Here is a 25,428-nt window from a genome sequence, read left to right on the forward strand (position 1 = left end):
ATAGCAAGGAAGTGTATTAGTATGTTCCATGTTGTCTATCTACAAAATAATTTGTTTTCCGTAATAAATACTGGAAGTTAAAATAAGAAGTGTGATTTTTGTGTTTGCCTGATCTGCTAAAGCTGTATGAAGGTCAAGATCTACATTTGGATTTGACCTCAACATTCTTAGTCATGTCAAGATTACCTTAGAGGGAAAAAATTAAAAACATCATCTTGAGGAAAATATAAATACAGTCTTATGTATTTAAATAATGTCAGTCTGTAATTATATTTCAAATATTTGATTAATTTTGTTGTTTTTAATGTACATTGAAACAGAGATAAGAATGATATAGAAAAAAGCTTATAGGCTTACATAAATAATTGAATCAAGTAACCCTAATATCGAGAGTACTGATAAAATTTTTATGGCAACATTTATTTATCTCATCAAATAAACTTCCACTGCCTTTAATCAAATTTAATAAATTTTAATGGGCTTCCCTGGTGGCCTAGTCAGTAAAGAATCCACCTGCAATGTGGGAGACCTGGGTTGGATCCATGGGTTGGGAAGGAGGAAGACAGGGTAATCTTTTTATTAATAAGAATTTACTAAGATTAAATAGTTATTAAAATAACAATAAAGAAAATGTAATCTAAACCAGGCACTCACATTCATATTATTATCTTATTCTGATAACTGAATTCTTAAAATAATATTTAGTTCAGTTTAGCTTAATTTATTATGGCTTAAAGAAGTTTGCAATAAGTAAAATTATATAGCTGTTCTTTGCTTAAGATTAACAAGTGAAAGAGAGATTTTAGCCAGTGCGATGCAATGATAGATCATAGAATAATTAAAAGAGAAAGTACAGAATACCTTAATTAGGTAAATATGACCTAAATTGTATTAATATTTTGGAAATGCAACTATTAAGACTAAATGTTTATAAGGGATAAGCTGATTACATTTACTCTATTCTCCTCACTAGAAGCAAGTCACTATGTCCATAATGGTTACTTATGGAAGAAGGGCCTATGATTGGTGTACCTGGTACAGGATAGCATGTGAAGTGGCTGACTGATTTATTTTCCTTGACCTGACGATAGTTGCCTTATAATATTTGATTAAATCATATATTTGAATTGGTTTTATTTTTCAGTGTTGTATATTTTAGTAAACATATTTTTAAAAGTTGTTTTAGAACTAAGTGCTGAAAACATAAATATTAAGTGAACTTCTCAGATTGTTCTAGAGGCATTACATCACAAATAGAATACTAGGGAAACTTCTTCAGTATTAAAAACAGAATTCTGGAGTATGATTGGTGAGAATATCATACCAGGAAAATATAAACTCTGGTAAAGCTCACAGAAAAAGTGATATAATGGATTAATATGCATAGTTTTCAAGTCCATGGACACATCTTTGTATTTTTATACATGAAGTGAGCCAGAGGAAAAGTATGTGTCATGAATATGAAGATGCACCTGGCATAAGAACACTTTTTTCATTAGCAGCATCTTCAGCTTGTAAAGAAAAAACAACACTTCACGGATATGATTCATGGGCATTATTTGAATATTGACGTTTCTGAACATTCTGGAGAGGATGTGAGTTAGAGAATCTTGTTGAAAATATGTATGTATATTTATAGATCAAAGCTAAGTCAAAAGCAACAATATTAATTCCATGATTCCCATGGGGATATTCTAGTTTTCTTTTGTAAACCAGTTAGTTTAAGCTGAATCCAGACCCCAACCAAGTATATATAAATTTGCTCCCAGAAACCTATACCTTATGACTAGCAAGTTTTTGAATTCTGTTCTATATTAGCTTCATGATATTTGTAATCCATTTATTTACTCTCACAAATATTTATTAGTAGACTGTTTCTACTGTTATTTCCTGTTAGAGCTTTAGTGATTTTCTAAGTTCAGCTTGAGCATGGCATGCAAAAGAAATGGTTTTATTCAGAAAAGATCTAAAAAGAAAAATGAAAATCTATGAGAAAATGTACAACTTGTCACTATTACACCATATGTTAAGGGCATGAAAGTGTGAGAGAGAGACAGTAGAGACAGAATATTTTTGATAATATGAAGAATTTTTAATGGAAGACTAAGGTAAATATATTGATAAAATGTCAGGATTCTGGGGTGTTGAAGAAGAAATTGAGAAAGCTTGTTAAGCAGTAAAACAGATCCTAAGCAAATTTCTGTACCAGATGCAAAATTGATCAGTGTTAAAATGAATGAATAAACACAGTATGTTCCTCTTTTCTTATTTAGATATTGCCAGATAACATAAGAAATACCAGTTAAATAACTAAGAAATTCTTAAAACTCAAGTGGAACATCTAATTTGCATATAAATAAAAGAGAAATATCCCTTGCATCTAAGGTTATGTCAATCTATGGGAGATTAATTCTTTCTCACCATAATTTATTTCCATTATTTATTCAAGCCACTTTATCAGACCCACATATTTTGCACCTTCCAGTACAAGCCTTCAAAGTACAAAGAAAAGAACTATACCAATAAATTAACTGCTTGAATAGTCTCTTGCTTATATCTATTCAAGCAGATCTGCACTGAAGCCTACTAGAAATGGTGACTTCAGTTTGAAAATTTTGTTTCCTTTAATTGTAAATCTCTCAAGGAGGATAAATTGAACTAAAAGTAATTTATGTTATTAAACTTGAACACTTAGTCTAACCTTCAAATGTATTTTTATACATCTTTTTATAGGAATCTGTGTCATAGTATCATACAGTGGGCTATTGAATTCAAGTGATAAAATTTAATATCTCAATGTGCCTATAAATCAATATATAAATTTAGAATAAGCAGACTATAAATTATACCAGCTGTATAGCAGCTGTAACAAATTACCACAAGATTGCGTTTGAAACAACACATATATTCTCTTACAGTTCTGGAGGTCAGAACTATTCCTTTTATACTGCAACAGAAAATCAGTTTCCGTATCATTTCTAGCTTCTAGAGGCCATCTGACTTCCTTGGCTTATAGCCTCATCCTCAATCTTCAAAGCCAGTAGTGTATCATCTTTCAACCACTCTCTTTCTCTCTGCTTCTATTATTAATTAACTTTTGCTCTGTCTTTTGTTCGTTTCCCTCTAACAAACACCCTATGATTTCATTGAGCCCACTCAGATAATCCAGGGTAATTTCCCCATTGTTGTGGTTGTTGTTATTGTTTAGTTGCTAAATTGTCCAGCTCTTTCAAGACCCCAAGGACTGTAGTCCACCAGACTCCTCTGTCCGTGGGATTTCCTAGGCCACAATACTGGGGGGGATTGCCATTTCCTTTTCTGGGGATCTTCCTGATCCAGGAATCCAACCCAGGTACTGCATTGGCAGGCTAATTCTTTACCACTGAGCCACCAGGGAAGTCATATTTCCCCATGGAAGACCCTTAATTTAATCACACCTGCAAAGTCTCATTTTCCATGTAAAATAACAAATTCACAGGTCCTGGAGATTAAGGTTTGGACTTCTTAAGGAAGCTATTATTCTGTCTACTATGCAGACTATATACTTAGTGGACGTTCCTATAAGAGTGTAATCGTTGTTGTGTGTTTGCATTTAGTTGTGTTCGACTCTGTGACTCCATGGATTGTAGCCTGCCAAGCTCCTCTGTCCAGGAAATTTTTCCAGACAAGAATATTGGAGTGGGTTACAATTTCCAACTCCAGGGGATCTTCCTGACCCAGGGATCAAACCCATGTCTCTTACGTCTCCTGCATTAGCAGGTGGATTCTCTACTACTAGCAGCACTAAGTTTACTAAATATTTAAATATTGCAGGTAACAAAATATTTCATGTGATTAAACTGGGAATAGTTTGTCATTGCTCATAATGATCTAGAGACCATGAGCTTTTATCTGTATTTAGAATGAACAGTTTACTTAAGTGACTGTGAGAAATTTAGCTATAAGCATCTACTTCCATATTTTTGAAACTTCCATAATAATATTAAGTGAGACACATGAACTACCAGCATTAAATAACTTTTTATTTAAGGGAATGACAGTTTCATATGATTAAAAATAAGATATCTTTGCACTTGTGATTACTACATAAGAAAATATATAAAATAAGATTAGCAACATGCTTGAAAAAGTGATACACGTGCATTGTAGTTACTACAACTTTATATAGAACTGACACATTTATTATATGCAGGAAGACTTCTAATTCTTGAGCACAGAACAGATACTAAGTTCATGCAGAATAGCTTAGTTTGAAGAGAAACAAGAATCCAAATGAATCCTAGAGGGTGTAGTTGATAGGAAAATGACCCCAAAGAAAGGACAAATACATGGGGCAATAGAAGAAGGAAGGCATGATTATTTACAAATCTGTATTACACTTTTTGAAAAGATTTATCCTGCTTTTATTTTAAGATATAATTTTCATGAAGCCAGGTAATTGGAAAAAAATAATTCTAAGATAATTATGACCATATGGACAATATAGTCCACTAAATAAACAGCCTGGCACAGCAGCACCCTCTCTGCTTGGCTTATAACCTTGCCAGAATCTTTGTAACGTGCAAATGTTGAAAGGCTGAAAACATTTCTCTGGGTTACTAAGATGCTAAGTGAAAACTCATTAATGCTTTCTGTACTTCCAGAAAAGTTGCTTTCAGATGTCAACTCTAAAATTTGAGATAACTGAGACTTCTCTGGCAGTCCAGTGGTTAAGACTTCATCTTCTAATGCAGAGGATGTGGGTTGATACTGGTCAAGGAGCTAAGATCCCATATGTTGCTGTTGTTGTTCTGTTGTCCAGTCATGTATGACTCTTTGCGACCCGCTGGACTGCAGTATGTCAGTTTTCCCTGACCCTCACTATCTCCTGGAGTTGCCCAAGTTCATGTCCATTGCATCAGTGATGCCATCCAGCCATCTCATCCTCTGACATCCTCTTCTCCTTCTGCCTTCAATTTTTCCCAGCATCAGAGTCTTTTCCAATGAGTCAGCTGTTCACATCAGGTGACCAAAATATTGGAGCTTCAGCTTCAGCTTTAGCATCAGTCCTTCCAATGAGTATTCAGTGTTTATTTTTTCTAAGATTGACTGGTTTGACCTCCTTGATGTCCAAGGGACTCTCAAGAGTCTTCTCCAGCACCATGGTTCAAAGACATTAATTCTTCAGCACTCTGCCTTCTTTATGGTTCAGCCCTCACAGCCATATGTGACAACTGGAAAGACCATAGCCTTGACTTTCCAGACCTTTGTTGGCAAATGATGTTTTGCTTTACAACACACTTTCTTTTTTTTTTTTTTGTCATTTATTTCCTGCCAGGAAGCAATCATTTAATTTCATGGCTGCAGCCACTATCTGCAGTGATTTTAGAGCCCAAGAGGAGGAAATCCATCTCTGATTCCACCTTTTTCCCTTCTATTTGCCATGAAATGATGGGGCTGGATGCCATGATCTTAGTTTTGTTTTATTAATGTTTAGCTTTAAGCTGGCTTTTTCACTCTCCTCCTTCACCCTCATTAAGATATTCTTTAGTTACTAAGGAACTAAAGATCCCATAAGCCTAGTGGCCAAAAAGCTAAAACATAAAACCGAAGCAATATTGTAGCAAATTCAATGAAGACTTTAAAAATGGACCACATCAAAAAGAAATCTTTAAAATAAATAAAAACTGTGATACTTATTCAAGTCTGGGAAGTGGACTATCTCCTAACAATTGTTTATATATTTTGTTTCCCCAATATCTCAACTAAGAAGATGAATTAGTTTTATTATTTCTAGTGGTACCTGTTCTTTAAAATATAGCTATCAGTTTCAGATGGGTATTGGTGGTGATTTGCAGTGAAGTTTCATCAGTAATCATGTTCTTGCTCTGAAATTGTTTAAGCCCTAAAGCATTTACTGAAGCCCATTTTCATCTAAAAGACATGTTTACTAACATAAAAATATGATATATTCATTTCTTTTATTTAGCTGAAATTTAGCAAATAGAAACCATTCAGTCCTTTTAATTGGAAGGTGAAAATAGAGGAAGAAATTATAATAGTAATAGTGCTAAAATTGAGTACTTACCTTATATCATTCAAATTTTCAAATTTCTACATAGGTTACTTCATTTATTTTTTATTACAACATATGAGGTGGGATGCACAAGTTTTCTCAGTTTACAGATAAAAATCAAGACATAGAGAAATAAACTAACTTACCCAGGATCATACAAGTTTCTGGCCTCAAACCCCAGTAGGGTGGAAACATGAAGCTTTGGGAAAACTGAGAAAGGAGTCAGAGTGAAGTCAGAATATAGGTTGTCACTAATTGCATAAGATGGGCTTCCCAGGTGGCTCAGTGTTAAATAATCCAGCTGCTAGTGCAGAAGATGCAAGAGATGTGGGTTCAATCCCTGGCTCAGGAAGATGCCCTAGAGAAGGGAATGGCAACCTTCTCCAGTATTCTTACTTGGAAAATCCCATGGGCAGAGGATTCTGGCAGGCTATAGTCCAGGGGGTCACAAAGAGTTGGATATGACTGAACTTGAAGGCACAATATAGGTAAGTTGGGTGATAAAAAATAAATTCAGAAAAAATAAACGACAAACTCACAAGAGTTCTTTTTCTCTTTTGTTTTTCCTCTACTCTACACTCTGTGACAATGTAAGCCTGTATAAATGTATCTAGTCTTTTATACCAATATTTTTCTAGGATGGGCTTTTCTGGACTTCAAGATGTTGATATATATTCAGATACTCAGATTTGGAACCACTTTCTCCAATTAGCTTATCAAGGGTGGCAGAATACACCATCCAAAAATGTGACACTTTGACATAATATTATTTTGAGCTGAAGGTACTTGAAAAATAGCAGATGCTAGAAGAACATTCTAATCTCCTCTTTTCTTTGTGAAAAGAGGAGATAAGAACTCCATGTGAAAGGTCCCCTCCCTGTACCAAGAAAAGAGAAACTTTCTTCAACAGGGAGTCAGACTCAAGAGAAAATTCTGTACAGAGATATTGCTAAAATAATTATTCTCTTCCTTCAGTTTCCCCACATAGTTTAGTTACATCTCCACAATTCTCTCTTTGTTCAACCTTAACTTAAAAGCGTTTAATTTTGCCATTTCTTTGAGTCTTCATTATGAGGATTCTGCTATCATATAAAACTTAAATTAGTATACTTTTCTCTTGTTAACCTATCTTATGTCATCTTAATTATTGGTCCCAGTCAAACACCCAAAGAGGTGGAGGGAAAATGTCACCTCCTCTATATCTATTAATAAAAAGAAGAAATTTCCATTAACCTGACCTGCTATCTCTCTACTCTTTTTGAGTAATAAGGGGAATACAGGAGACTTAGTTCTTGAAACTCTAGAATACAGTATTTTTGGTATGGTAATATAAATTCCTATTTTGGGAACTTTGGGGAAGAATAACACTTGTAAGAATTTGTAATATATTCTGTAATTCCTATGATTTCATTCCTTTAAATATTAACCTTCTTTAGACAAAAAATACAAAAGGTCTTTAGACAAAATAGTGGAATATATGAATATATATTTATGTAGACACAATTGTAACACAATTATGTAGACACAAGCTAAATGCAAAGACAAAAGGAAAGATATACCCATCTTAATGCAGAGTTCCAAAGAATAACCAAGGAGAGATAAGAAAGCCTTTCTCACTGATCAATGCAAAGAAATAGAGGAAAACAGAAGAATGGGAAAGACTAGAGATCACTTCAAAAAATCAGAGACACAAAGGGAACATTGCATGCAAAGATGGCCACAATAAAGGACAGAAATAGTATGGACCTAACAGAAGCAAAAAATATTAAGAAAAAGAGGCACAAATACAAGAAGAACTATACAAAAAAGATCTTCATGACCCAGATGACCACGATGGTAGGATCAATCAACTAGAGCCAGACATCCTGGAATGTGAAGTCAAGTAGGCCTTAGGAAGCAAGTCTACGAACAAAGCTAGTAGAGGTAATGGAATTCCAGCTGAGCAATTTCAAACCCTAAAAGATGATGCTGTGAAAGGGCTGCACTCAAAATGCCAACAAATTTGGAAAACTCAGCAGTGACCACAGGACTGGAAAAGGTCAGTTTTCACTCCAATCCCAAAGAAAGGCAATGCAAAAGAATGCTCAAACTACCGCACAATTGTACTCATCTCACATGCTAGTAAAGTAATGCTCAAGATTCTCCAAGCCAGGCTTTAACAATACGTGAACCCCGAACTTCCAGATGTTCAAGCTGGATTTAGAAAAGGTAAAGGAACCAGATATCAAATTGCCAACATCTGTTGGATCATCAAAAAAGCAAGAGAGTTCCAGAAAAACATCTATTTCTGCTTTATTGACTATGCCAAAGCCTTTGACTGTGTGGATCACAATAAACTGTGGAAAATTCTGAAAGAGATGGGAACACCAGACCATCTGACCTGTCTCTTGAGAAACCTGTATGCAAGTCAGGAAGCAACAGTTAGAACTGGACATGGAACAACAGACTGGTTCCAAATAGAAAAAGGAGTGCATTAAGGCTGTATATTGTCACCCTGCTTATTTAACTTATATGCAGAGTACATCATGAGAAACGCTGGGCTGGAAGAAACACAAGCTGGAATCAAGATTGCTGGGAGAAATATCAATAACCTCAGATATGCAGATGACACCACCCTTGTTGCAGAAAGTGAAGAAGAACTAAAGAGCCTCTTGATGAAAGTGAAAGAGGAGAGTGAAAAAGGTGGCTTACAACTCAATGTTCAGAAAACTAAGATCATGGCATCTGGTCCCATCACTTCATGGGAAATAGATGGGGCAACAGTGGAAACAGTGTCAGACTTTACTTTTTGGGCTCCAAAATCACTGCTGATGGTGATTGCAGCCATGAAATTAAAAGACGCTTCCTCCTTGGAAGGAAGGTTATGGCCAACCTAGATAGCATATTTAAAAGCAGAGACATTACTTTGCCAACAAAAGTCCGTCTAGTCAAGGCTATGGTTTTTCCAGTGGTCATGTATGGATGTGAGAGTTGGATGGTGAAGAAAGCTGAGCACCGCAAAACTGATGCTTTTGAACTGTGGTGTTGGAGATGACTCTTGAGAGTCCCTTGGACTGCAAGGAGATCCAACCAGTCCATCCTAAAGGAGATCAATCCTGGGTGTTCATTGGAAGGACTGATGTTGAAGCTGTAACTCCAATACTTTGGCCACCTGATGCAAAGAGTTGACTTATTGGAAAAGACCCTAATGCTGGGAAGGATTGGGGGCAGGAGGAGAAGGGGACGACAGAAGATGAGATGGTTGGATGGCATCACTGACTCGATGGACATGGGTTTGGGTAGACTCCGGGAGTTGGTGATGGACAGGGAGGTCTGGCGTGCTGCAATTCATGGGGTTCCAAAGAGTCGGACACAACTGAGCAACTGAACTGAATTGAACTGAACTGGCATATAGCCAGTTGGAGGGCAGTGGCCTTAACCTGTCTTAAATGGCTTGAGCTCAGACTTGACAGAGCTGATTCCAAGTTCCTGGAAAACAGCTTAGGCAGGCATCCTATTGTTTAGGTTAAGTGAAACTTGGAACACATACACGCTTTTGTAAAAACAAGGTGAGCTTGAACAGTGAAGGCAGGTTACAGGTGTAATGGATGTTGTTCAGTCACTCAGTCATGTGCGACTCTTTGCAACCCCAAGGGCTGCAACACGCCAGGCTTCCCTGTCCTTTATTTTTAATGTTGTGTTTCAAACCAGCTTTTTCACTCTCCTCATTCACCTTCATCAAGAGACTCTAAGTTCCTCTTTGCTTTCTGCCATAAGGGTGGTGTCATCTGAATATCAGAGGTTATGTATTCCCCCAGAAATCCTGATTCCAGCTTGTGCTTCATCCAGCCCTGCATTTCAAATGATGCACTTTGAATATAACTGGAGAAGGAAATGGCAAACCACTTCAGTATTCTTGCCTTGAGAACCCCAATGGACAGTATGAAAAGCGAAAAAGATAGGACAATGAAAGATGAACTCCTCAGGTCGGTAGGTACCCAATATGCTACTGGAGATCGGGGGGAAAAAAAAACAACTCCAGAAGGAATGAAGAGATGGAACCAAAGAAAAAACAACACCCAATGATGGATGGGACTGATGATGAAAGTAAAGTCCGATGCTGTCAAGAGCAATATCACATAGGAACCTGGAATATTAGGTCCATGAATCAAGGCAAATTGGAAATGGTCAAACAGGAGATGGCAAGAGTGAACATCAACATTTTAGGAATCAGCGAACTAAAATGGACTGGAATGGGTGAATTTAATTCAGATGGCCATTATATCTACTACTGTGGGCAAGAATCCCTTAGAAGAATTGGAGTAGCCATCATGGTCAACAAAAGAGTCTGAAATGCGGTATTTGGATGCAATCTCAAAAATGACAGAATGATCTCTGTTTGTTTCCAAGGCAAACCATTCAATATCACAGTAATCCAACCAGTAATGCTGAAGAAGCTGATGTTGAATGGTTCTATGAAGACCTATAAGATCTTCTATAACTAACAACGAACAAAAGATGTCCTTTTTGTTATAGTGAACTGTAATGCAATAGTAGAAAGTCAAGAAATACCTGGAGTAACGGGCAAATTTGGCCTTGAAGTACAGAATGAGCAGGGCAAAGGCTAATGGAGTTTTGCCAAGAGAATGCACTGGTCATAGCAAACACCCTTTTCTAAAAACACAAGAGAAGACTCTACAAATGTACATCACCAGATGGTCAATACTGAAATCAGATTGTTTATATTCTTTGCAGCCAAAGATGGAGAAGCTCTATACAGTCAGCAAAATCAAGACTGGTAGCTGACTGTGGCTCAGATCATGAATTCCTTATTGCCAAATACAGACTTAAGTTGAATAAAGTAGGGAAAACCACTACACCATTCAGTTCAGTTCAGTTGCTCAGTCATGTCCAACTGTTTGCGACCCCATAGACTGCAGCACACCAGGCTTCCCTGTCCATTCAGATATGACCTAAATAAAATCTGTTACAATTATACAGTGGAAGTGAGAAATAGATTCAAAGCATTAGATCTTATAGACAGAGTGCCAGAAGAACTATGGACAAATGTTTGTGACATTGTACAGGAGGCAGGGACCAAGACCATCCCCCAGAAAAAGAAGTGGGAAAAGGCAAAATGGTTGTCTGAGGAGGCCTTACAAATAACTATGAAAAGAAGAGAAATGAAAGGCAAAGGGGAAAAGGAAAGATATATACATTTGAATGCAGAGTTCCAAAGAATAGCAAGGATAGATAAGAAAGTCTTCCTAAGTGATCAGTGCAAAGAAATAGAGGAAAACAACAGAATGGGAAAGACTAGAGAGCTCTTCAAGAAAATTAGAGATACCAAGGGAACATTTCATGCAAAGATGGGCTCAATAAAGGACAGAAATGGTAAGGACCTAACAGAAGCAAAAGATATTAACAAAGGTGGCAAGAATATACAGAAGACCTGTACAAAAAGATCTTCACGACCCAGATAATCACGATGGTGTGGTCACTCACCTAGAGCCAGACATCCTGGAATGTGAAGTCAAGTGGGCCTTAGGAAGCATCACTATGAACAAAGCTAGGGGAAAGGAGTATGTCAAGGCTGTATATTGTCACTCTGCTTATTTAACTTATATGCAGAGTAAATCATGACAAACACTGGGCTGAATGAAGCTCAAGCTGGAATCAAAGATTGCTTGGAGAAATATCAATAACCTCAGATATGCAGATGACACCACCCTTATGGCAGAAAGCGAAGAAGAACTAAAGACCTTTTTGATTAAAGTGAAAGAAGAGAGTGAAAATGTTGGCTTAAAGCTCAACACTCAGAAAACTAAGGTCATGGCATCTGATTCCATCACTTCATGGCAAATGGATGGGAAAACAATGGAAACAGTGACAGGCTTTATTTTTGGGGGCTCCAAAATCACTGCAGATGGTGACTGAAGCCATGAAATTAAAAGGTGCTTGCTCCTTGGAAGAAAAGTTATGACCAACATAGACAGCATATTAAAAAGCACACACATTACTTTGCCAACAAAGGTCCATCTAGTCAAAGCTATGGTTTTTCCAGTAGTCATGTATGGATGTGAGAGTTGGACTATAAAGAAAGCTGAGTGCCAAAGAATTGATGGTTTTGAACTGTGGTGTTGAAGACTCTTGACAGTCCCTTGGACTGCAAGGAGATCCAACCAGTCCATCATAAAGAGATCAGTCCTGGGTGTTCATTGGAAGGACTGATGCTGAGGCTGAAACTCCAATACTTTGGCCACCTGATTCGAAGAGCTGACTCATTGGAAAAGACCCTGATGCTGGGAAGGATTGGGGGCAGGAGAAGAAGGGAATGACAGAGAATGAGATGGCTGGATGGCATCACCGACTCGATGGACATGAGTTTAAGTAAACTCCAGGAGTTAGTGATGGATAGGGAGGCCTGCTGTGCTGCAGTCCATGGGGTCACAAAGAGTCAGACAAGACTGAGTGATGGAACAGAACTGAACTTTGCATATAGGTTAAATAAGCAGGGTGACAATATACAGCCTTTACATCACCCTTTCCCCCTTTGGGACCAGCCTGTTGTTCCATGTCCAGTTCTAACTGTTGTTTCTTGACCTGCAATCAGATTTCTCTGGAGGAAGGTCAGGTGGATGGTATTCCCATCTCTTTAAGAATTTTCCACAATTTGTTGATCCACATAGCCAAAGGCTTTAGTGTAGCCAAGAAAGCAGAAGTAGATGTTTTCCTGGAATTCTCTTGCTTTTTCTGTGAACTGAAAGATATTGGCAAGTTAATCTCTGGCTCTTCTGCTTTTTCTAAATCCAGCTTGGACATCTGGAAGTTCTCAGTTCATATACTATTGAAGCCTTCTTGGAGAATTTTTTTTTTCTTTTAATAAATTTATTTATTTAAGTTGGGGGCTAATTACTTTACACTATTGTAGTGGTTTTTTCCATACATTGACATGAATCAGCCATGGGTTTACATGTGTTCCCCATCCTGAACCCCCACCCCACCTCCTTCCCCATGGCATCCCTCTGGGTCATCCCACTGCCCCAGCCCTGAGCATTTGTCTCATGCATCGAACCTGGAATGGTGTTCTGTTTCACATATGATAATATACATGTTTCGATGCTATTCTTTCAGAACATCCCACCCACACCTTCTCCCTCAGAGTCCATAAGACTGTTCTATGCATCTGTGTCTCTTATCCTGTCTTGCATATAGGGTTATCATTAGCATCTTTCAAATTCCATATATATGCATTAGTATACTGTATTGGTGTTTTTTCTTTCTGGCTTACTTCACTCTGTATAATGGGCTCCAGTATCATTCATCTCAATAGAACTGATTCAAATGTATTCTTTTTAATGGCTGAGTAATATTCCATTGTGTATATGTCCCAGTGCTTCCTTATCCATTCGTCTGCTGATGGACATCTAGGTCGCTTCCATGTCCTGGCTATTATAAACAGTGCTGCAATGAACATTGGGGTACACCTGTCTCTTTCTGTTCTAGTTTCCACAGTGTGTATGCCCAGCTGTGGGATTGCTGGGTCATATGTCAGTTCTATTCCCAGTTTTTTAAGGAATCTCCACACTGTTCTCCATAGTGGCTGTACTAGTTTGCATTCCCACCAACAGCGTTAGAGGGTTCCCTTTTCTCCACACCCTCTCCAGCATTTATTGCTTGTAGACTTTTGGATAGCAACCATTCTGACGGGCGTGAAATGGTACCTCATTGTGGTTTTGATTTGCATTTCTCTGATAATGAGTGATGTTGAGCATCTTTTCATGTGTTTGTTAGCCATCTGTATGTCTTCTTTGGAGAAATGTCTGTTTAGTTCTTTGGCCCATTTTTTGATTGGGTCGTTTATTTTTCTGGAATTGAGCTGCTGGAGTTGCTTGTATATTTTTGAGATTAATTGTTTATCTGTTGCTTCGTTTGCTCTTATTTTCTCCCATTCTGAAGGCTGTCTTTTCACCCTGCTTATAGTTTCCTTTGTTGTGCAAAAGCTTTTAATTTTGATTAGGTCCCTTTTGTTTATTTTTGCTTTTATTTCCAATATTCTGGGAGGTGGGTCATGGAGGATTTTGAGCATTACTTTGCTAGCATTTTAATGAGTACAGTTGTGTGGTAGTTTTAACATTCTTTTACATCGCCTTTCTTTGGGATTGAAATGAAAACTGATTTTTCCAGTCCTGTGGCCACTGCTGAATTTTCCAAATTTGCTGGCATATTGAGTGCAGTACTTTCACAGCATCATCTTTTAGGGTTTGAAATTGCTCAGCTGGAATTCCATCATCTCCACTAGCTTTGTTCATAGTGATGCTTGACTCTTTGCAACCCCCCAGACTATAGCCCACCAGGCTCCTCTGTCCATGGAATTCTCCTGGCAAGAATACTGGAGTGGGTTTCCATTCCATTCTCCAGGGGATCTTCTCAACCCAGGGATCAAACCCAGGTCTCCCACATTGCAGGCAGATTCTTTACCATCTGAGCCACCAAGTGCATTTGCAAATCAGGTGTAATGGATATTTCTCTTCTGTACTTGCGTCTCCTCCTGACTCCCTCTGACTTTTTAAGAACACTTGTGAACACATTTAGTACTAACAGCTAATGTAGGTTAGTACTCTATCTCAAGACTTTTAAAACATATTCTTTTTAAGCTTAAGAATGAGAGAAGGTTTACCCCTATCATGATTACTTAACATGAGCTTGATCAGTGCTGAAGAATATGGTTAGTACTGTAATACTTAACGGTCATGGCCAATGCTGTAAGGAAAGACAAAGGAATAAAGTAATTATTTTTAGTGTGAGGAAGGAAAAGTTAATTAGATGCTATTTAAAGAGTGTCTGTAAAACCAGATACAGAATCAATGTTTTTAAAATTCATAGCAGTTCAATAGAATAGCACCTCCAAGATCAACTTACAATTTATTATTATTTTACTTTATCATGAAAATCCCAATATGATTTCTAAACATTAGATGCTGTGGTGACTTTGTATTCTACAAACCTACCAAAGTTGGAATAATACTTTGAAAAAATCCTCTTTAGGTTCAAAATATGGTCAGCTATGATAGGAACTGTGCTAATAAAGAATCTGCCTGCCAATGCAGGAGACACAGGTTCAATTCCTGATCTGGAATGTTCCTCTGGAGTAAGAAATGACAACCTGCTCCAGTATTCTTGCCTGGAAAATCCCATGGACAGAGGAGCCTGGTGGGCTGCAGTCCATTGGATCACAAAGATTTAGACATGACTGAATAAGCATACACATGATAGAAATTAGTGTGAGACTTGGAAGATTGAAATAAAACAAAAAAAATTTTCTATGCTCTAAAATTTGGTGTCAGTTTTATTCTTTTAAACTAAGGTGTGTGCATTGCTTTTTTAGATACAGTGCTATTGCACACATAACATACCACAGCATAGTGCACCATAATTTTATATGCACGGAAAACCAAAAAATTCATATGACTTTCTTTTCCTACGTTTGCTTTATTGTGGGGGTCTAGAACCAAACCTGCAATATTTCCAAGGTATGCCTATATACGTGTTCTGTTTTTCAATTAATTTTCTAGTTTAATCCTGTTAGATAAAAATTCCATTTGTATATATATTTAGAAACTTCATGAGGGCTTCCCAGGTGGCACTAGTGGTAAAGAATCCCCCTGCCAATGCAGAAGACATAAGAGATATGGGTTTGATCCCTGGGTTGGGAAGATCCTCTGGAGAAGGAAATGGCAACGCACTCCAGTATTCATGCCAGGAGAATCCCACAGACAGAGACTCTGGCAGGCTACAGTCCATGGGATCTCGAGTTGGACATGACTGAAGTGACTTAGCACTTAGAAACTTTATAAATATTTCTTAAAATGTATGTGGAAGAATTAAAAGTCACAATAGCAAGATCAGTTATAACACAAAACATAAAAGTAGTTAATATTTTCACTAGATATTAAGACATTTCACAAAACTATAGAAGTGAAAATGTGTTATCATTTATGGATCATGGTAAAGTTTTGATTGCAAAGTTGAAGTGGAAGTGATGTCGATACTATATCTCATCAGTGTCACATGAGGGCTGCATAACTGCACCTTCATAAAAATTCTGTAGTAAAATATGTGGTAATGATTTAGTCAACATATCATTGATATCTGACTTAAATAAATATTTGAGGTTGAATTATTTATTGTTACATGTAACAGTTTTCCATTGGTGTTGTTGCAAACCATCATTCACTTAAAAAGTCACAAATTTTTTATCTCACAGTCCTGTAGAAGTTGGATATGGGTCTTAGTGGGCTAAAATTATTATTTTGTTGTACCTTGTTCCTTTTTGGAGGATCCAAGTTCCTTGCCTTTCTAGGTTCTAGAGATCACCCACATGCCTACATCATCATCAACATTGCATCTCTCTGGCATGATTCTGTGACTCTGAACTCAGCCAGAGAATATTCTCCTATCTTAATAACCTATTTGCCTAGATTTATTAATAACTCATTTGGATAATCCAGAATAAATTTCTTACCTTAGTGTTCATAACTTAATTTCATTTGCAGCCCCTTTCACCACATGAGGTAACATAGTCTCAGGTTCCAGAGATAAGAATGTGGACATTTGGGGGAACTGTATTCTACCTATCACCATGTGTGGTTAATGAAAATAACAAAATGAAGATGGAGTATGAAATAAAAATCAATCTCAGAAAGTTGCCTACTGAAATGCAGGGAACTTCAGTGTTTTTAGACCTATGGATTTTCTCCCATTGCAGGAGTTCATGAAGGCTCTTGACTCTTCCCAATATGTGAATGTCAAGTCTGATCATGCTCTGATCAAAATTCTTGTGCCAGATGACATCCAAAATTTTATTCCATATTTCCTGGATTTATCACCATGGTAACATATCCAGAAATCTTAGGGCCTCTTTGAGACTGATGATGAACAGTTTAAATTACAGTTCTATTACAATTTATGTGATTTTGTTTTCTTTAGAAGCACCTTACTGCTTGCATATGGACAAGACAGATGGTTGTCTTTAAATAGAGTTGATATAAACTTAGACGATAAAAGTGTAATATTTTTTCAGAGAACCCAGCATATTCAGAGTATATCAATAAAGTGAGATATGAAGAAAATAGAGAAAAAATAAAGTTGATGATGAATAGGATGTGAATGTATTAGAGGAGAGAAAATCTGATGAAGAAAAAGAGCAAAGGGAGAAGGTACTTGGATAAGCAAGTTAAGAGTTGCAATTGAAAAGTTTGTTTTGAGTTTGTTCTTGAAGAGATGACTCACTTTAGATGATGAAAAATTCAAGTTTATACTAGATAGGGGTTGTGAAAGTAGAGTAGAAGGGACAGACTGTGATGGATGGGCTATTCACATGAATGTTTAAATGATATATGTTAGTGAGAAGAGTTTAATATGGTAGTGAAAGGTGATACAGGAGTTTAAGCTGTTAAAGGATGATACGGGATTAAGAGAAGGTAAATTAATAATCTGCATATGAAAGCCACAGGAACACAATAGATATAAAATGACACTTGGAGGAGCTGCCACTTTTACCACATGATAGAAAAAATGTTATTTTGAAAATTGTGTTTGAAGCAAGGGAGATACCAAGGCCATCTTTTTCACAGCCTAAGTTAAATATGCTAGATATGTAGCATGAAAGAAAAATAATACATTAAGAAAAATAACAACCACAGATGATAGTAATCTTTTAACAAAAATAAAGAGTAACATTCAGAGGAACATTTGCTGATCATAAATTGAAGTTTTAAAATACATTCTAGAAAAGTTAGTCAGTTGAATGAATAAAACTTTTAAATACAGTTGCCCATGGATATTGGTGGGGTATTGTTTCCCAAATACTCTGCATACAGAAAAATCTGAGAATGCTCAAGTCTCTTATGTAAACCTACTCACATCCTCCTATATACTTTATTTAAATCGTCTCTAGATTAGTTATCATACCTAATGCAGTGTAATGCTATGCAAATAGTTGTAAGTACAATGTAATTGTTATGTAACTATTTGCCAGCATTGGCAAATTCAGGTTTTGTATTTTGGAACTTTCTGAAATTTTTAAAAAATATTTTTTTATCCAGATTTTAGTTGAATCATCAGATATAGAACCTACAAGCACAGATCCTGGTAGTGAGTAATTTAAACTAAATACCCAACATATCAGTATGGTATAGGCACCAAATAATCAGAACAGGCACTGACTAGAAATAACCAATAGAGACATACCCATTTTTAGCAGCTGAATACAATATTAGGGTTCTGTTTTGAAGAAGATAGAAAGCTTGCATTTAAAGCAGTGTTATAAATAAATAGGAGTGCCAGCTGTGAATGTTGTGGTAGAGAAAGAAACACATAGGTTTAGAGCTGTGGGGTTTGTATTAACTATCATTGTATAGTGTTGATGGCTATGATGATTGCTGCCATTCTGTCAATGGTGTGTATATTTTAGAGTCAGGTGATTTTGATTTTTGAGGAGCGTCTGCAAGCAATTCTAAGTAAACCCACCCAGACAGCTTTTGGGAAAACTATACCCACGGACATAGAAAGGAAATTCTCAAAGACTCTTGATTGATGGAGAGGGATAGTTACTTCCCTGATCAAGTAAGGGGAAGATGATACCATCTGAAAAATCAGGTACTCTCTCCAACTATGCCTTGTGTGTGCATGTGTGTGTGTATGTGTGTGTCTGAGAGAGAGAGAGTTTAGGGGCATCAGTTGGACAGTCCTGTCTTTGTGTTTATTGACATTGATGCTGTAATCTCATATTTTCCCTTTGTACTCTTGGAATCAGCTATGAGGGCCTCCTGGCTATTTGTACTACTCTGTTCAGAAAATGATATTCACTGTAAAGGCCAAGTTCTTAGAAGACACTATTTTCAGAAAAATGCTTCTGGATGCTTCTGTGTTTCTATTCTGTTTCCTGAAGAAAACAGCAGGGATTTTCACCCTCAGGATGGTTCCTATTCTCTATATTTTGCACTGTTTTTAGATAGCATATTTGAAGCATACTTTCTCATAGACGAGTGCCCACTAGGAGCATAGCAAATGTAATTTGACCTATTATCTTGGATTTACTTCTGTTTCCTGGCCTTCACTGCTTGTGTCAGTGCCTGTACTTGCTCTGAAGGCAAAGTAAATCTAAGAAAAAGGAAGCCAAGAATTGATTTACCGTTCAGCGCAGCCCCCTAAGGAGATAACCTTTACTAGATTCATTTTTTACAACTGGTATGTGCCAAAATTAGGCATATATCATATGCTTGGTTAACAAAAATGGGGAAGGGAAATATCCCTGAAAAATTTTAAAGCGTAGTCAGAAAGCTTTTTCAGGCCTATGGCCAATAGTTAATAAGGGTTAAGAACTCCAGTACTGCTGGATGACTTCAGATAAATGATTTCTAACCTGTGTAGGGCAATTGGCACTGCTGCTGCTGCTAAGTCGCTTCAGTTGTGTCCGACTCTGTGCAACTCCGTAGACGGCAGCCCACCAGGCTCCGCTGTCTCTGGGATTCTCCAGGCAAGAACACTGAAGTGGGTTGCCATTTACCACTTTTCATGAAAGTGAAAAGTGAAAGTGAAGTCGCTCAGTCGTGTCCGACTCCTAGCGACCCCATGGACTGCAGCCTACCAGGCTCCTCCATCCATGGGATTTTCCAGGCAAGAGTACTGGAGTGGGGTGCCATTGCCTTCTCCGGCAATTGGCACTATTCCTCAGTTATTTTTCCCCTTCATGTATCTCAGTGATGTTTGCACATCTCCATTCTGCTGATATTAGAACTTCCCTGGGCAACCATCTCTTCCTTCAAGAAAACTGAAGTAATTGGGCCAGAACTGCATCAGTTTCAATATTTTTGCCCTAAAAAAAATTCTATAAACATGCACTCAGAACAAGCATGCACCTGCACACTTCTGAGCACTCTGTCTTCTTCCAGCTCCTCCACTGGTTGCCTTAGTCTTACTATCCATATATATATATATTTTTTTACCTTTTTCAGTACACGGGATCTATTGTTGCTTCACTGCTTAAGTCAATCTAGAAAGATGCTCAGGCCTTTTTATTTTTACGGGAAAACCCCCTATCCCTGCACCCCGTGATAGCTTCCCATGAAATATAAGGGGCCGTTTTATTATCTACCCTCAGCTCTCAACATACTTCAATCTGAGCTCTTCCTTCATCTTCACAATGAAGTCATGGTTATTCTAGTGATCTGTCATTTCATTAGATACCCTCTCAATTTTTTTCTTACAAGAAAATCTAGAAGATGTTTTATGCTATTCATTGCAGCCTCTTTCTTGGATTCTCTACACCTTTCAATTCTTTCCAAACATATTTTATTGATCCTATTTCTGCTTTTTACACTTTTCTTCTAGATCTCTTTCCAGAACCTTATTTAGCATCATTGTTTGATTGTTATCCTTCCATTTTTCTCTCTAAAATGCTACTCTCTATTTTCTGTACATTTTCCCTAAGAAATTTATTCCTATGGCTTCAACTGATACTTATTTTTAAGTATTGACAAATCCTTAGATCCAGCTCCAATTGGCACACTTTGCAACGAACGTTTTTGGGTCTTCAGCCATCTTTTCAGATGGTCTCCATATGGATGTCCTCTATAACAATAGAATCTAATTATCTATTTCTAAAGTATTATTTTAAATTTTTATTCTATTATTTTGCTGCGGGAAAGGGGCCCCTCCCAGGGCCTGAGGCTGGACTCTTGTCTATCACTTGGAAATAAATTGTTTGAAGAGACGCACATGCTGATACAGCAAAAGATTTTATTGGGAAGGGGATCCAGGTTGAGCATAGCAGGGTAAGGGAGCCTGGGAGAACTTCTCCACCATGTGACTCACCATCTCAGGTTTTATGATAATACAGCTAATTTTTGGATTGTCCTGGTCAATTATCTTGCTTGGCCCATAGTCTCACTCAGGGTCCTTCCTGGTGGCACGTGCATCTCTCAGCCAAGATAGAATCCAACAAGAAGGGCTCTGAGAGGATGGTTGAATCCTCTCTCTTTTGGACCTCTCCTGAATTGCCCAGGTTAGCTTTCCATAGAATTTTTTTTTTTTCCATGTTCCTAATGAAAGTGTGTTAGTTGCTAAGTCGTGTCTAACTCTTTGTGACCCCATGGGCTGTAGCCCCATGTGTGGATGTGAGAGTTGAAACATAAAGAAGGCTGAAGAATTGATGCTTTTGAACTATAGTATTGGAGAAGACTCTTGAGAGTCCCTTGGACAACTAGGAGAACAAACCAGTCAATCCTGAAGGAAATCAGTCCTGAATATTCATTGGAAGGACTGATGCTGAAGCTGAAGCTCCAGTACTTTGCCACTTCATGTGAAGAGCTGATTCATTAGAAAAGACCCTGGTGCTGGGAAAGATTGAAAGCAGGAGGAGAAGAGGATGACAGAGGATGAGCCAGTTGGATGGCAACACCAACTCAATGGACATGAGTTTGAGCCATCTCTGGGAGATGGTGAGGCACAGGGAAGCCTGGCATGCTGCAATCCATGGGGGTCACAAAGAATCAGACAGGATTGAGTGACTGAATGACACGGATTGTAGCCTGCCAGGCTTCTCTGTCCATAGGATTTCCCAGGCAAGAGTATTGGAATGAGTTGCCATTCCCTTCCCCAGGGATCTTCCCGACCCAGAGATCAAACCCAGGTCTCCTGCATTGCAGGCTGATTTTTTACCATCTGTGCCATTCCCTTTTCTTTATCCAGATCTGTTATAGTGAGACAGATCCAAACTTCTTATTGTGAGACAAATCAGGCAAGCAGGCCAGGCCAAAGTGGGGGGTTTCAGTCAAAAGTTCCCTAAAATTTTATTATTAATATTTGGTTTTATTGTTTTGTGTATATATATATATATACATATATATATATGTATATATATATATCTCCACTTCAACATACTTTTAGAGAATCACTTTTAGTATTCCTCTCCTGCATTCCATTTCCGATATCTGTCAGACAAGGACCAGCAAATATACAGATCCCTAAGACAGTTGTCACAGATGTGCTTCAGACTCACAGCCCAGTTTCCTGCTGTATAGCCTCATATGTATTTGCCACAGACATTTTAGATTCTGCACATGCCTGTCCTATATCCGTTCCTTCAATGTCAGTATTTTTCATCTTCTGCCTTCATGATCTTTCAAAATCCCAAGTCAGAAATGTATTATTTGCCTTTAACTTCCTTTTTTAAAACCTTGGACATATAGTCAATTAATGTTTTGCTTATTTTGCTTCTTTGTTGCATAATAGATTTATCCTTTTTGTCTTTGTCTTGGCTACTTTTGATGGTTAATCTTATGTGTCATGGAATGTCAACTAACAACCATTCCTCCTTAATAATTGTTTAACTTTCTAACTTGTCTCTTTTCCTCCAGTTTTCCCCCATTAGGCCAATTTATCTTGTTGCTGGTAAAGTCTCTGTCTTAAACATAATCTGATCAATGAATTCTCAACTGGGAGCCTTGCAGTAGTTTTTCATTCCCTTTGTGATAAAATGCATTCTTTTTAGTATTGTTAGATAGTTAGAATATGAAAAATGAGTCCAAAATGACAATGGCCAAAAGATAAGAAAGGGAAAAGCCCCTGAAAATAGAACAAAGGAACGGTCAGAGAACCAGAGTGAGGACCTCAGGTAAAACAAACAGCACTCCTGACTATCCCAATTTACATAGAGCAGGCCCTGGGGGAGGAGAAAAAACATAAAAAGAAGAGCCAAAGGGCTGGGGGTCTCTCTCTTCTCTATGTGTCTTTTGGGTTGTCATGCCCTCACACCTCGAGGATGTATTTTTCTTTATTTTCTAAATAAAACTGAGTTGTAACATGGAGCTGTAACACTGGTCTGTTGCTTCAAATTTTTGTTGTGAATAGACAGAACCGAGGAAATTACACACTCCGCTGACAGTATGTTGGACTTGCCTCTCTCACATCTCTAGTACCTTGCACATTTGTCTCTGCTGACTACCTATCTAACCATGGTGTAGCATAAGTTACATAATTTGCTTTACAAGCATGTTATACTGTTATTTTGCTCCATCCAATTGGAATGTCTTTCCTGTCCTGTCCTGCCCTTGCCTCACTCTACTACTTTCTTACTCTCTCTAGCTACAGGGATCCTAATTATCCAAGGGTTTCTTACTCGAATTCCTGCTGTGTATAGAAGCAAAATGAATCATGACAAGCATCACGAAATGACAAATTGTTAAATTAGTCTTCTTAAGTCTTTTTTAAAAGTCTGAATTTGGTTCCTTATTTTTAATATCAATCTGTTTGTGAATCAGTTTCTTGCTGATTTGTGAAATCTGCAATAAATATGCAGCATATATTAATTGCAAATAAAATTGCAAATACAGCCAAAAGAATTTCAGTAAGAATTTGATCATGATCCTGGAGAAATGCTAAAAATCAAAGTAAAAGAAAGAAAAAACGTTTGGAGAAAATGACAGTTAGATGCATGAAAGGAAACAATAAAATATTCTGTAGACAGTTGAGGCCTCCCTTGATTATTTTTGAAAACAATACTTCCCTTTATGGTTATGATGAAAAATTCAGAACTAAATGTGAGACTTGATGACATGGTTTTATATTGTAGTATTAAGAAAATGAAAACAGATAATCATCACTGGATTCAAATTCTGATGAAAGAATCAGCACATATACAAATATAACTTATATTTTGTTAATGTAAATAAATACAAATGCAGGATGAATTTTTTATTACAATAATTTTTAATTTTAATGTTCACAATAAATGCTAAAATATTTTTAACTGTTTGCAATGAACTTTTGTTTCTCATTTCTGTTAGTTTACTTTTGTCTTTTATCTTAAGTAGTGAGGTTTGATATATTCTCAAGTTGGATTTCATGTATATTCCTTAGTAAATGTACTTTTTAGGTAAGATAATATTTCTGCATTTATATATTTGCTTCCCCCCAACCCCAAACACATACCCTATATGTGTAAGCTTTTAGAGGATTATTTGATATTACATTTTAAATGCTTCTTTTTAAGCCAAGTGTCAAATAGAGGACCAGGGATAACAAGTATCCAAATAATATCCATTGAGTAGAAATCAAGAAAGTCTGTACACAGAGTAATCAAGTTCAACATTTGAAATTATTTTTGGTAGAGAAGAGCGAGCCACAAAGAAGATATTATGCTCACTCATCACTCAGGGAAAACAACTATCTCAGGAGAAACAGTAAATGGTAAATACCAAAGAGAAAGAAGGAAGGAAAGAAACAAATTATGTTTCCAACAGGAGAAGACATACAGAAGAGTCTTCAGCTGTTGGTGAGCATCATGTTTTGATAATAAAGGGATGTAATGGATTCTACTTATAGAAATCACATGTGTTGCTGATTCACACTAAGTATACACATTCATAGAAATGTGTATGATTTCAGACTTACTGTACTCACAGAATAGCTATCCTTTTGGGGAAAAAAATCCACATGAAATAAAATGACTGTATTAAATATTTTGTTTAAAGGAGCTGAAATTATTTACAAAATGATGATACAGGAAATCAGGCAGAAATCAAATACTTCTTATTAACACATGGAAAAAAATATGTAGATATGTTTCAAATTTCACAATGAGACAGGAGAAAAAAATTACAAAATTTTAATAAAAATTCAAAATAGTCAAATGTTTTTTATGTATTAAACAATATGTTATTAAAGCCTGCATTTAAAAATTAGGGACTACAGTGCAAATCAAAACCACAGTGAGGTATACCTCACACCATCAGAATGGCCATCATTAAAAAATCTACAAATAATACATGCTGGAGAGGATGTTGAGGGAAGGATGCTCTCTTGCACTGTTGGCAGGAATGTAAATTGATACAGCCACTATGGAGAACAGTATGGAGATTCCTTGAAAAACTAGGAATAGAGGTACCATATAATTTAGCAATCTCATTGCTGGGCATATATACTGACAGCATCTTAATTCAAAAAGACATGTACCTCAGTGTTCATTACATCAGTATTTACAGTAGCCAGGGCATGGAAGCAGCCTAAATATCCATATATAGATGAATGGATAAAGAAGATATGGTACATATATACAATAGAATATGACTCAGTCATTAAAAGAAATGAAACTGGGTCATTTGAGAGCCTTGGATGGACCTAGAGACTGTCATACAGAGTGAAGTAAGTCAGAAAGAGAAAAACAGATACCATATGTTAACACATATATGTGGAATCTAGAAAAATGGGGCAGATGAACATTTTTGTAGGGCAGGAATAGACATGCTGATGTAGAGAACAGACATGGATACCAAGAAGGGCAAGGGGGAGTAGGATGAACTGGGAGATTGGGATTGACATATATACACTAC

At 37.1% G+C, this 25,428-nt stretch overlaps 1 long non-coding RNA gene across 1 annotated transcript in view; it reads left to right on the top strand.

Annotated features, from left to right (window-relative positions):
* The first annotated feature begins 1,277 nt into the window (after window positions 1-1,277).
* LOC145529440 (uncharacterized) overlaps window positions 1,278-25,428 on the top strand; it is a 72,567-nt gene continuing 48,416 nt past the window's right edge. The window contains exon 1 of the long non-coding RNA XR_014071231.1: window positions 1,278-1,595. This is a non-coding gene — a long non-coding RNA (uncharacterized LOC145529440). The remainder of the gene's footprint in view (window positions 1,596-25,428) is intronic.

The sequence above is a fragment of the Giraffa tippelskirchi genome, chromosome 12 (assembly GCF_054371585.1).
Source record: "Giraffa tippelskirchi isolate mGirTip1 chromosome 12, T2T-mGirTip1v1.2.pri, whole genome shotgun sequence".
Taxonomy (NCBI): domain Eukaryota; kingdom Metazoa; phylum Chordata; class Mammalia; order Artiodactyla; family Giraffidae; genus Giraffa; species Giraffa tippelskirchi.